The following is a 14,151-nucleotide window of genomic DNA, read 5'->3' as shown; positions in this document are numbered from 1 at the left end:
AGCGGGGCTAAGCTGGGAAACACAATGTTCAGGACATGAGCTGAGCATATGTCTGGGGCTCAGGTGGAGCCCGGCCTGTGGTGAAAGTGCAGAAGGCTTTTGTCTAGGTAAAATAGGCTAAGGAAGTCTACAGGTGGTATAAGGCAGCATCCACAGCTACAAGATGAAGCTAGGCTACACTTAGCTTTCCATTTGTGATGGCCAGGCCACAGCTGAGTTAGGCAATGCTGGAATAAGGGATAGGGTAGGCTGGACTCTTATGAAGGGCTCATCCAGGCATCAGCAGAGCTACAGCTCTTCCAGGTAACAGATAGATTGGTTCCAGGAGAGAGGGAGATTACTGCCAGGTGTTTAGGTTGCACGTGGTATGGGCTGCAACTAGGCCAGGCAACAGGAGATATCAAACAGTATCGTCAGTAAAATGGCTCTTCAGGATTTGAAAAGCTGATAACTTAAGGAAAGTTAAGGAACTACCCCAGACAAGTACTTCTATTTCCAGTCTTCCATTGCTGAGTGGCAGCCGCTGGGCCAGGCCACCTTACTGGCATCTGGTTTTCTCCTTGAAGTGACACCAAGCGCCCAGCTGAGGATCTGGAGGTGCTGGCAGGAAATCAGAGCAATTGTCCAATGCTCTTTCCTTTAGCTGACCTGGAAGCAAATATTTGAGCTGGATGAGAGTCAATGGAAAGCATGTTATTTTGAGAGAAGTAGGAAAGCTGGATGAGGGAGGTAGTAACAGGTTAGCTGGGTGAGGACATAAGCTTAAGTATAAATCTTCACCTTGCTGCTTCTTCAGCCAAGTCCTTGGAAGACTTCATTCCTTCTGGAAGCAGCAGTTGTTTGGGAAAAATGTTTTTTGTTTTCTTACCTCCAGGCTGGAGAAAAATGGAAATCCTTATAATTCTTTAGCATCTTCCCAAGGCCAGAGCTGAGAACAAGCATGGGTTGTGACACTGGTTGTAGCTGCTCCCTCTCAACTCTGCAAGTTTCTGTCTCCTGGGGTCTGACACATCCTTCATATGTTGCAGGAGCATCAGGCTGAGTGACAATCCCGGCAAAGCTTTCAAGCTGGTGCATTGAGAGGAGCAAGAAAACAGCGTCTCCCTCTCAAAAATCCCTTACAACAGATGACTAGGTTGCAGTCAGGGCAGGGAAAAGGAAATCTTGCTGCAAAGACAGACTATTTTGTGTCAACTGCTGTGCATCAATGATGGCTGGAGGGCAGAGGCAGTCACAGATGGATCCATCAGCTCTTTAGGGTCTCAAAATAACATGGCTCTGAAGGAGGTGGCAGCAGCTCTTTGTGAGGTGGCAAGCCTGGAAAACTTTGACTCTCCCTGAGATCAAGCTGTTTCACCCATGGCAGGATAGCAATGTCCTTAGTGTCCACTTCCCCCTCCATCCTGGCAGGATGGACCCATCCCACCTTTCTGCCACCAAGAAACAGCAAAGCAGCCTAATGTGGCTACAGGTTTCCCATAGTTATCTGCTGAAAGGGCAGAAGAACGAATGAGCTGTGGAGGGTGAGGAACGTTGAAAGGTCCTGGAGCAAACTGCACTGTTTGGCATTATGTGGCCACACACCACAGGGGGAAAGAGTGATGTTCCCTATCCTGCAGTGGCCCATAAATCCAATGCCACCTCTGCACAGGGAGAATGCATACTGTGGGATACTGTGGGCCATTTTCTCCCTGGGAAGAGGGGGAAAGCCCTGCTGAAAGGCTCCTGGGGCAATAAGTGGCTGCAGCTGTGGGCTCCCTGCCAGTAGCTGTGCTCAGAGTGAGATCTGGAGACCGATCTCACAGCCAAGACAGCGCCATTCATCGGCACTCAATAAACAAAAGTGCCTTGCTGTTTTCTGCAGGAGATAAGCGTGCAAGGCATAACATTGCTTTCCCTTGTGCTCTCTGTGCTGAGTGTGGGAGCCTGTGTTGGCTGCCAAAGGAGCCGAGGCACTGCTGCTGTGGGACACGCTGTGGACAGATGGGTGGAATGGGGGCTGTTGGGTGTCAGGCAGCCCTGAGGCTGGAGCTTCATGAGTGCTAGGCACTGGTGAGATGCTGGTGTTTACTGGAGGTTGTCAGTCCTGCAGGATGTGTTGCAGGAGCTGGGCCATTTTGTAAGCCAGTTCATGACATGTTACCCATTAGCACTCCAGGGTCAACCCTGCAGCTCTAAAAGTCCCTCACAAAGGGAGGAAAATTCTACTTTTTTTTTTTTTTTTTAACACACACCTGTGTGCCTTGAGCATCAAGGACTTTCCTCCTACTATTTGTTAAGGCATTTGAATCAAATAGCTACTAAGAAGAACAGGCTGTTTCCAAGGAGCAATGGCCAGAGGGGACAGACTATGTACGCTGGTTCACCTGCGTGGTCTTGCAGCCTTGAACTTTCAGGGACAACAGAGCTGAGGATGGGGCTAAAGCTGTCCTTTTCTCACTTCCCATTCAGTCCCCAGCTGCATCTACATCCCCTCTCACTTCTGTAGTATCAAGTATCTGCACAGAAAATGAAACCAGACCTGCTGGGTCAGTGGTTTCTGGGTGATTCCCAGCATCCAAACCAATGGCTAGCTGTTAATCTGTTCATTTTATTCATGCTGTTTGGCTGTACTCTCAGCAGTCAGATGCTGAATGTCTCCCCTAGTGCCTCTGTGTCGCTACCTTTGGCAACACATCCTGTGGTCCCAATGGAGAACGAGATCAGGTTCAGTTGAGATTGATTTTTCCAGAAAACAATGTTGACCAGTGCTAATTATGTTACTGCCTCTTCAATATTTATCAGCTAAATTGTCTACCAATGTTCTGATAGTCATGTATGGCCCAAGAGGCATAACATATATGGCCACCAGGCCAAGGGAGCAGTGCCCAAGCTTGCCTAATCTGGCTTTTTTAAGCATTGGTTTAATAACCGCACCCATCAGGTGCTTGGGGATTTCACCGGCACTCCATGATTTATTGAAACAGAAAACAATGCAAATGGGGAAGGAAGCTGAAAAACGCAACCTCATGAAAGCCTCTTTCTTTGCAGCAGACTGAACTTGACCCATGTCCTTGCAGGGCTGAACCAACCCACGGCCACTCTGGCAGCCAGGCTGAAAGCAGCACAGGATTTTGAGACTCACACAGAGTGAGTTTTGTGATGAGCCAAACACAAATTTGGTATAATGCCCCCATGTATGCCATGATGACAACAAAATTGCCTTGTCCAGGAGGTCCTGAGCTCTGCTCTTCGTCTTGTATCAGACACAGACACTGCTGATTTTGAAGCTCCACTCTGTGCCGAACAGTTTTAAATCTCTCTTGTGTCTGTCAGAAGAAAAAATTTGTGTCTGAAAGCAGAGGAAACCTTGACAACCTGCACTCACTGAATGTGAACTTTCTTCCTCTGCTTCCTTTTTTTATGCCCTCTCTTAAATGCTGCCGGAAGAAATGGGTCCTTTGCGCCATGCAGGTTACAAAGAGCAGTTGTTTTTATGCAGCAGAACCAAAAATAAAAACGTGTGATTGCAGTCCTCCTAAGACACCGCACAAAGATGGACAGTGTTAACCTCTTCTTTGCCAGGGGATGGTACTACCAGTACATCTATGGCATGGCATGCTGTGATAAAGAGTAAAATCTGAGTAAAATCTGAGTCAAATTGCTGAGGTCAGTTCAGCTTTTGTCTGAGCTGGTATACCACAGTGAAACCCACTGATGCCTTTACAAAACAGGGCAGAGCAGGGATGTGCCACCACCAAGGAAAGGAGTGGGAAGGAGTTTTGGAGCTGGGGAGTGAGAAGGAGTGACCACAGCTCCCCCACATTGTTTTGCTCTTCCCCAAACTGGGGGAGCCCCATATCAGTGCCTGTCACAGCAGCCTGCCTGCAACCCTTGCCTCCCTGCTTGCTTTTCCAAGGTCATGGTGGAGACAAGACTGTGGGCTGGACAGACTATGCTGGCAGCTCTCTGCCCACAGCACTTGCATTTTCCTTCTGTGCCAGATGCTCATCCAATATATGCCCATAAAATGGCCACAGTGCACAGGTCTCCTTCCTTGGTCAGGCACCACCCTTCTGCAGTGAGCTTTCCACCTCCTGTGCTGTACCTTCTCATGCTTTGACCAGTCCAGGTTGAAAAGCACACAAGCCGCTCCCCTTTTCAGCTACATCCAATTCATTAGCCTTGGCTTCCCATGCTTTGCTGGCCTCTGGTTTACATCTTTTTCTCACCTTGGGATCCAGGTCCCTGACTGTGATAACAAGCTCCTCTTGTTTTCAGGTGCGTGAACAACTGTGATGTTTCTGGGCTGTTCATCACGACTCCACATAATTGTCGCTTCCTCTATGTACACAATGTCCTCATTAGCCCTACATGCTCCTGGTAGCATCCTTGTAGGCACTCTGATCATCTCTGATAACTGTGAATTTGTGCTCTGCCAGCTTCTGTGAGCCCTTGGTGCAGAGCCGGTAACTTCACACTCACTGTGTCTCTTATTGGCAAGTGCTGGGTGTCTGTGAGCAGTAAGGGAGGTGCCTACAAATATATTCCCCTGGAGATCTTTTCCTGTCTCCTTGGTGGTGTTGCACCTGTGGATGTCATAGAATCATAGAATGGGTTTGGGTTGGAAGGGACATTAAAGGTCATCTAGCTCCAACCCCACTGCCAAATGCAGGGACACCTTACCCCAGACCAGGTTTCTCAGAGCCCCATCCAGCCTGGCCTTGGAACATTTCCAGGGATGAGACATCCACAGCTTTTCTGGGCAACCTCACCACTCTCACAGCAAAGAACTTGGTCATCCCAAGAGGCACAGAGATCTGTCTGGCTGCTGCTGTCTTCCTTGCCTTCATGATTAGTTTCCAAGGTGTGCTGAAACAGTCCCCATGAGTGTTTTGTCCCAGCAAGGACTCAGGCCCCATAACCTCCTGAAGCTGTGATGGAGCCTGCTAGCCCCAAAAGTGATGTCCTCCTTTAGCCTGTCAGCTGTCCTGTGGGGCAGCAGGCAGCACAGCACGGTGACCCAACGGCCAGGTCGCTATCCTGAAGGCAATGACAGAATCATAAAATATCCTGAGTTGGAAGGGACCCACAAGGATCACTGAGTCCACCTCTTAGCCCTGCACAGGACATCCCCAAGAATCCCATGTGCCTGAAAGCATTGTCCAAACGCTCCTTGAACTCATCCAGGCTTGGCGCTGTGACCACTTCCCTGGGAAGCCTGTTCGGCTGAAGAACTTTTTTCTAATATCTAACCCAAACCTCCCCCGACACAGCTTCAGGCCATTCCCTCGGGTACAGATGGCAGATTTATTATTCTCCCCGCCGCACCGTCGCTCGCCCCGTGTCCCGCCGTGTGCCGCCTCGCCAGATGCCTGTGGGCAGGGGCCGGGGGGCTCGGAGGGCAGTGCGGGCTGCGGGCACGGCGGGGCACGCCCGGCAGGCTGGGCCCGGGCCGGGGGAGGCGGCGGCGGGCCCCGGCCGCGTTGCCATGGGGACGCGGCGGCCGCCCCGGCGGGGAGGGACCGGCGGCGGCGGCGGCGGCTGTTCCTGCGCCGAGCGCGGCCGGAGGGGGCAGAGCTGAGCCGGGCCGGGCCGCGCCGCGCCAGGAGCTCCGCACCCCGCGCCGCACCGTCCCCGGCCCCGGCGGGAGCCGCCGCCGCCCCGGTAAGTGCGGGTACGGCCTTTCCCCGGCCCTCCGGAAGCGCCGCCGGGCATCCCGGCACCCCTCCTGCCGCCGGGGTGCCAGTCTCCCCCCCCGGCCTGGCCCCTGCTGTACTGGCCCCGTCGCCGCTCACCCCGGCCCCTCACCTCAGGGCTGTGCCGGGCGCCCTTCCTGCACCCCCGCTCCCTGCGGGGCCGTCATCTCGCCCCGGGGGCTGCGGGCTGCCCTGGCCCGCTGTGTACCTCCGGCAGCTCCGAGCTCCCCCGACCTCCCACCTCCCCTCCTCACCCTGGGGGTTTTAAGGCTGCCGAGCTCTTCCCCTCCTCCCTGGGGCCGGGGTCCCTTTGCCGGCCCTGGGGGTCGCCCCCCGCTTTCCGTGGTGCGGGGGTTGCCCTTGCGGGGCGCGGGGGCTGCAGCCTCGGCGCGCCTTCCTCTCCCTGCCCGCGCCGGGGAAATTGCGGGTGACACGTGTGCGATGCCACTGAGCCCTTTAGTGCCGCGGAGCTGCTGCTTTTTGTGTTGAAAGCGGCTTCAGAATTTCTCCGGGGCTTCTGGTTTCTGGGGCGATTCGTAGGATTCTCTGGCCGCCCTGGTCGCGGGGCAGGGTCCTGCATCTAAGCCCCTCTGAGCTCCTTCCAGACTCTCCTAAGCCAGATCTGTGCCTCTTTGAGGTAGGTCAAGGTTATTGTGCTCTTCATTCAGTGGATGGGGAAAGTGGAAACACGGACAGACTGTGGGATTTCCTCAAGGTCACCCCGGGAATTGGACCCCAAGCATCCTCTCCTCTCTTGCTGCACCCTCTGCAGCTGCTGTGCTCCTGCTGGGTGAAGGCAAAGTTGTGGAAATCGGATTTTCCAATGCCCCAGGCCTCTCTCCTGCAGAGCCTCTCAGCTTTTAGTTTCTACACTTTGCCAGGTGTCAGAGCAGGATTCCAGATATATTTGTTGGGCCTAATATCGTGTAGCTGTTAAGTATTTACAGTTAAATACTAAGTGTTTTTACCATAGTATGTTCATCTCTGAGACTCTCGCTGCTGTTAGGATCTGACCTCGTGGCGTTGCTGCTGCAGTTGGGATGATATCTGCAGTGATTTTTGATCACTGCAAGTAACTGTGGCTTTGCCTCTCAGAACTCGCTTCTGGCAAATGCAAACAAAAGGCAATTGAACTATAGTGGTACTCGCCTGATAACAGTGTATCCTGTGGGACTGGGTGGTGGTTGTCTTCTTGTCCGCTGCTTGTGTTTTGCTTTGCGGGCTGTTACGTCGAACATGTAGACTAGTTTTAATAGGAGGAGTTACTCTAACCTCTTCCCCAGAAAATAAACGCCAGGATATAATGAGGAGTTACCCCTTTGAGTGTCTTGCCTGTAGGATTTTTTAACTGCGTGCTACTACTTCTTATTCACACAGGTGCAGTTTTTTTCTGGTGCTGTGCCCTTGGGCTCATCTGTTCACCGAGTGCCTGTCATAGTAAGGAGTGTTATATTTTGAGGGTGGTGGCAAACGTTGACAAGGATGGCTGGCTGAATTGGAATAGGGAACAAATCTGTGTCATAAATTGGAGCCCTGCTCTGTTCTGAAGGAAAGTCTGCAGTCTTGTTTGATGTCCAGCAATCTTGTTAATGTCTTACTAAGATGCCAGAACCCTAGAAGATCCTCCTGCTGCCATTTTAAGAAGGGGTAGTGTGCTGTATTAGGTTACTAAAAAGTAGAAATCACTGACAGCTTGTCAAGGCCATTTGCTCCTCCTTTCCTGCCAGTATTTAAGTTAGTGGGCAAGATGGTAGAAATATCAACCTGGCTGACCAAGGTGACAGCAGCATGTACATGTGGTAACAGCCCCCTGCTCACTTGTGCATCATGTTTTGTGTTGTAGGTCTCTGGCAGGGCAAAGGAGTGATGGAGTGATGGCACTGTGATGCAGCAACTGGTGTTTGGTGTGCCTTGAAGCTGGGGTGCGATGAGGATTTGGAGCTGTGCTCTGATGAGGGTGTTATAATGGGGAAAGTTTTGCTTAGAAGCTGTAAACATTTCATGTGCCTATGCAGTTGTTCTTGCATAATTGTTATCATTCTGAGAATTGTGAAATAGTAGGAGGGCATGATTTTCTGGAGAAGGGCAGCAGCGTTTTTAGGTGGGAAAATGTGCTGTGTTTAGCTACAGTAAAACGTACTCATAGAGCCAGCATCCCTGACCAGGGGTCCACTTCCACAGATTCCCCTAAGAACAGCTTTTCCACGACGGCTAAAGCCCAGTCTAGGGAACACCCTCATTGCAGAGTGTGCAATGGTGTGGAAACAGTTAATTGTCTTTGGCACTTCTTGAGGAATATGTTTAGTGCTGATAGCTGGGTGTGCAGCTGCAGGTTGTGCCCGTGGTGGGGGGAAATGATGGGAGCCTCAGGCAAGGAACTATAACCAGATACCAACCCTATGCACAGCAAAGGGTATAGGGACCTTTGGCATTGGCCAGGTGACCAGGCATTCAGAGGCAGCAGGAAGACCCCAGACTGTTTGGGTGTCCGAGCTGTAAGAGTATAAAAGCCTTTGTTGGGGGTCTCTCCCAGGAGGCACCATCTCGAGCTGGTTTTTTGTGTTGCTGCACCACAATTTAATTCCTCTAAGGATCCAGACATCTGAGACTCTGCTGTGGTAAACCCAGGGCTGAGCTGGTAAGTCTGACTGTGTGAGTGGGGAGTGTGCAGGGAGACAAGTGGGACACCTGTCAGGTCACTGTAGCCGTGCGATGTGAAAGGGCTTCAGTCCCAGCAGCCCCTTGCTGGGGCCCATCTGGGGTGGTGGGAGTGTGACTGCTGGAGTGGCTCCTGGATAGTCAGACAGGGAAATTTCCTTAATACACTCTGGATTTTATCTGAATAATCTGCAGACAGGAGGGTGTAAGAGTGACTGATGAGTTACTCCTTCAGCAGGGAGTGCCTTGGTGTGGTGTAAGGCTGCATGGTCTCCATCTCCGGTTCTCTAAGGGGCCGGGCTTTGGGTTTGCTGCTGGGCTGCTGGTTACATGTTTTACAGATGTTGGCAAACCTCTGGACTCTCTTTCACCCCACTGTGGAAATAAAATGCTCTTGGAGGGTAATTGCCAGATTCACCACACTTCCTGGAAGATGGTATGTCCTTGTGAAATCCAGGGGATGCAAGGCTTGTGTGTTGGGAAGAAAAGTTTATCAGCGTTGAACATAACTGTGGAGGGACTCAGGTCCCCTGGTGCTGGCTGGCAGCAGGTCTGCCTTGTTCCAGCATGATTCTTGCTTTTGTCACTTGATCCTTGGGCTCACTTGGGGGTAGGGAACTGCAAATCTTCTGCGCTGCCAACTTTCCAGTGCCAGCAAGATGCCTTATACAGGGTGTATCTCTTAATGGGCTGGGTTTATCTGCCTAAAATCACTTTGTGCTGCCAGAATGACACAGAAGAGCTTTGAACTAGGCCTCAAGGGAAAAGAGGAGTAAAAATGCAAAATATTTTTGTTCCGGTGTTTAGGAGAGCCTGTGATGGGGAGACGATGTGTAACCAAACTGGATTTGGAATGTCTGGGACAAATGAATTTCTTTGTGATCCTGAGTGCTGCAGTTCATGTGTATTATGGTAGGGTGCTAATGTCCTGTGAAGGGTTTTTCTGCAGTTTCCCCTTTTATAGGCTGTTCTAGAACAGAGAGGCATTTCTTCCTAAGCCTACCTTCTTCCTGGCCTTCGTTTTTCAGGATTTTTTCCCCTGTTGTTTTGTTGACGGGGTGTTTTTATTTTTTATTTGCTTTGTTTTTCCCCAGAATGAAATTTCTACGCAGCTCTGGCAGGTCAGTGGTGTCTCAGAGCTGTGCTCCTTCACCCTTGATGTAGCTCTGGCAGAGGCAGTGGAGCAAATTTGGTTTGCACCAGCGGAGTTTGAGCCATCATGTGGGAGCCCTTGAGCAACAGGAAGAGCCTGGGCTCAAAGCCTTTTTAGCCTGTCATGTACAAGTTTGTTAATGTCCTCTTAGGCTTCCAGTTGGACACGCTTTTCTCCCAGCTGCCTCTACTCCTGTGTTTAATTCTGCAACACTGTGTAAGGACAAATGCCTGCACTGCTCCTTCGATAGCAACAGTGCATGTGGGGAAGAAATTGCCTGGTCACAGCATCCTGCCTTCTGCTACTGCAGGTACATAAGGACTGGTAATTATTCCTTTTACATCTGTGTATGCATTCACCTAAATCCTTAAGGGTGCTTTCAGGAAATGCAAAAGCCTGCTTTGATGCCTGTTTTTGCATATTTGGGCTTTCTTAGAAGTGGCCAAACATCTGCACAATTAGAAGCTGGGAGAGTTGGAATTGTCAATTGCTTATCATGGCAAAGGAGCTAGGGATGCTACCTATTGAAAGCAGTACACTGTTTTTATTTTTTACTCTTGAACATGTTGAACACCGTGGCATTCCTCACAAATGGCTTGGTGGACTCCAGCTGGAGCCGGTTGCCTTGTGTGTCTGCAGTGAGACATCAGGACGTGACTGCAAGCTCCTCTTCTCCTCTGCCAAAGAGCTGTCTGAGATCTGACAGGGCAGTGTGTTTCAGCTTCTCTGGTACCTGTGATTTGATGAAGCCATCCTCCTTTGGCAAGGCTGAGTGCTCTGGCTGTGCCTGACTGGACTGGGGACTGTCATTTGGCCATATCCAGCTAACAGTGTGGCGGGTTGCTAGAGCTAATGCTGTGTTGCTCCAGCTAATCCTAACAGCAGATAAATATTTTTTTTCCTGTCCCCTTCTGTTTGTTTTCCAGCACAAAGATAGCGGGAAGAAGGAGGTGGATTGAGCTGTCCAATGCCAAACTTGGATGTTGCTTTAACCTTGCAGTATTGATTGCCTAGTAGTTCAAGTTATTGGGAAAATAAAGTAACGGGAGGTACAAAAGCTCTAGAAAACAAGGCAAAACCCCAGACAAACCCAGTGAAAAGACCTTGTCACTCTAGGTGGTTTGGATTTGTGTCTGGCAGTTTCCTCTTACACATCTGCAAATATAAAAGCTTTGAACACTTGCTGTCTGAGGAGGGCTGTCTACATGGAGATTATATCCTTGGGGAAGGGAGAGGCACCCAGGCAGTGCTGCTTGTTCTGTATCAGAAGAAATGCAATGGGATACTGTTTATTTAATTTGTGGGGTCTCGACTGATCTTAACTTAGTGCAGCCTGTGGTAAGCTGCTCACAGGAATGCAATCTTATTTTATTTTGTTAATTTTTTTTGTCACTGTTTCTTGTTCTCATTTTGGTAGTGCTCTTGTGGGTGGGTGGCTATGTCTTGTCAAAACTCCCTGTGCCCTGCTCCTTCCTTTGGCACTGATGCTGGTGTATGATGTATCAGGACAGCTGTCTGGATTTTTTTTCTTTCCTGTGTCAGAGGCATTTTTCCAGAGGCAGGAGGAGAGAGGCTGGTTTTAACCAAGCTGTGAGTTTCCCAGAATAGCATACATTCGAGGAGCTGGACATGACTGTAGTCACATCGAAGACTGTGCCTGCCCCACCTGGAGTTTGACTCCGTGGTTGGGGCTCATACTTTCAATTTAAAGGCTGTCCCAGCTATGAGGAGCTTTGTGGACAAGGTGGGGAGAGGGAAGGAGAAGGAAATCTTCCTCTCTTATACAGGTCACTGGTGCTTCTGCACTGAGTGACTAACTGGCTTGGAGGAGGTGTTTGGGAAGAGAGAAGGTATGTGTTTTTCTATTTTAGTTAAAGAACAAAGATAGGGGACTTTCAGCAAATTATTTTAGTAGGAAAGAGATGCTGTGCAAGTGAGCAGTTGGTTTGGATCAAGCCAGAAGGAAGTCCAGTAGCTTGATCCTGCATTTCTGAATTCAACTTCCAGTGAAGCCCTTTTGCTTTGACAAGGGCTATGCTGTGTGGTGTGGAAGCTCCTCCCAGGAGGAGTGCTGGCTTTGTGTGGATAAGCACATGGAAGGAAGCAGTAGCTTGTGATGTGCTTAGTCTGGGGCAGTGCATCTTCTCTTTGGCAGAGGGCAGTTCCCTGTTGCCTGACAGGTGTGGTGGGATGGAAACACCTTCTTCAAGGCCATGTGCAGACTGGGAGCATGTTTGGTGCCCTGTTCAGTGCTGCACTCTTTGCTCTGCAGTAGGGATTTATAAAAAAGAAGTTAATTGTGTTTTAGGGACAGGCTGTGTCAGGGGCTAATTGTGAATTTGGGTATTGCTTTCTCCTTTCTACAGATTTAGAGCTTGACCTGGGATAAGCAATAAAATGTCTGTCTCTGACTCTGTCTCTGACAGAAGTGCTTCCAGGGTTTTGCCAATTGTACACACTGGCAATGGCAGCTGTTGCAGAAGGTATGATCTGATGTAGTAAATGGCCTCTTCTAGGTGTTAAATTTCCTTTTTCAATTTGTGTTGGCTTTTTCAAGACAGGGGTAGTAGCTTCCTTTTCCATGCCCTGGGTAAGCTGAGCTCTTCTCTCTAAGGCAACAGGTGCACTTGTTGTTTCATCTTATTCTTTGGGAGTAGCTGTTGTTTATAAGGCTGTTTTCTAGGGGTAGTAGTTTTTTTAATGGACATAAAACTCATTGTGATGGCCAGACCCCCTTCCCCTGAACTGTCCCACTCGTCTTGTTAGCAACTAAATGTGTGCATGACCTGAGCAACTGTTGTCTTTTTAATGCTGTTTTTTTATTTTTTGCAGAAACTTACAATGTAGAATCACCAGTGCCCCACTCTGGTTCTTCACAACTAATGGAGAGCTTGAAGGAAATAGCTTGGATACTGAAGTGATAAGCACAACAGAAATGCCAGACGCTATATAAACAACTAAAATCAGCCCCCGGCCCTTCCTGAAAGAGGGATGAGTTGCAGAAATACTTCAACAGATGGTCTGAATTTGACTTTGGAAAGGGGGGAAGAAATGCCAGGCCGCTGCTGAGCTGTGTGTGGGCGCGCGCCCAAGTGCGCCGTGCAGCGTGCAGCCTGCCAGCACGCTCCTGGGAAGCTGAGCAGGCTGCTCCTGCAGCATCCATGTGCTCGGGAGGCACCTGCGCACTGCTGACTCAGTTTCTGTGGCTCTGCCAGGTCTCTGGTGTGGTGAGGTTCAGCTGTGCCCGCTTGTCAGGCTGCTCTGGTGAAGATGGGCGATGGCCAGTTTGCAGAGGCGTGGGGTCAGCTCACGGAGAGAGGCTGCGGAGCTGCTGTGCAGCTTCTGAGGTGTTGCTTGGCACACGGGCGAGATTGTAGGGAGGTCATAGGGTGCAGTTACCGGGACCCGTGTCAGTGCAAATTGAGCTGGTCTGGAGCTGGAAACAAATGGATCAGCTGTGCTAAAGGTCACGTGCTGTTTGGACACACCTCTGCATATATGTAAGCTGGCAAGCTTGCTGGCAGCTTGAAAGGACGTGCGATAGGAGAGGGTTTCCATGTCATGGTTGGGGACTCTGATGAACTCCCGCAGAGCTGGCTGCTGTGGCCAGCCTTCCCTCTTCCTCTCCCCCGATGAGGTTACTGCTCTTGCAGGGGAAGGAGAACATGGGTTCCCCAGATGGGACTGGGGTCCTGACACTAACCATGGCAGCAGCAGAGTGGTGCCTCACCTCGTGAGTGGCTCTGCTGTGGGGCAGGCAGGTTCCCATGTCAGTAGCCACAGCTGACTCTGAAGGGGTGGTGCAATGCAGCCCAGAAGTCTTGAGCAGAACCATGTGTCTGATTCCTGCATTGCCAAACCATTGTTAGTCTCCCAAGGCAATGTGCCCGCTACACTTCTCACTGGCACGACAACTCCTTGTGTCTACTGCTACCTGCTGTTCCTGCCACTCACTGTTTGATGAGACAGTGTTGGTTGGTAGTTAGAGCAGAGTTGTGAGGTGTCCTTCAGGGATGATTTTTGTTTGGAAACTTTCTGAAGACAGGTCTAATTCTTAAGCAATGCAAGATGAATTGCTTCACTGAGGATGTGTCAGGTAAATTCTTGTGGATACACCTGGCAGGTAGCGGCATTGCACTGCACATGCGGAGTAGCCAGGTAAGACATTTAATGTCTAGAGAAGGATTTCTTTTCCTCTCACTCTTTTTCCTTTCTTGTGTTACCCTTGCACTCTGTTTAGGTGAGCAGGACTGCGTGTGTTTTCATTTTTCTGTAGCCTCCGAAATATGTTATCTTCCTGCTGGGAATGCCTTGCCTGCCTTGCAGTCTGCTGATTCAGAGCACTCTGGGTGAGCAGGGAGCCAGTGAATGGACTATGCCATAGACTCTGGAGCCATCAGGCGGTGGTTGCAATCCCCTTGACAATTCCTCCACTTGTCACAGAGTGCGTACAAGTTTCCATGGAGGAGCTGCTAACCTCATTAGGAGCAGCATGACCCATGTGGGGCTGCTGCTGTGTGTTTAGCTAGGAACCATTTTGCTATGATCTGAACAGCTTTGACATAAGCAAACAGCTGAGGTAGGGAGGAGGGAAATGCTGTTTGTGATGCAGGAAAAGAGCAGTTGTGTTCACATACCCCCACAGCAAAGGGACTGGCAGCA

General features: G+C 50.4%; 1 protein-coding gene across 1 annotated transcript in view; it reads left to right on the top strand.

Moving 5' to 3' along the window:
- Window positions 1-5,536: 5,536 nt before the first annotated feature.
- Window positions 5,537-14,151, top strand: part of SLC25A22 (solute carrier family 25 member 22) — a 52,331-nt gene continuing 43,716 nt past the window's right edge. Inside the window, exon 1 of the mRNA XM_051804204.1 lies at window positions 5,537-5,646. The gene's annotated coding sequence lies outside the window, so the exon portion shown is untranslated. The remainder of the gene's footprint in view (window positions 5,647-14,151) is intronic.

Source organism: Manacus candei, unplaced genomic scaffold, assembly GCF_025592945.1.
Source record: "Manacus candei isolate 608988 ecotype Guabito, Panama unplaced genomic scaffold, ASM2559294v1 h1tg000060l, whole genome shotgun sequence".
In the NCBI taxonomy this organism is placed as follows: Eukaryota; Metazoa; Chordata; class Aves; order Passeriformes; family Pipridae; genus Manacus; species Manacus candei.
This window is presented reverse-complemented; position numbering and strand designations above follow the sequence as displayed.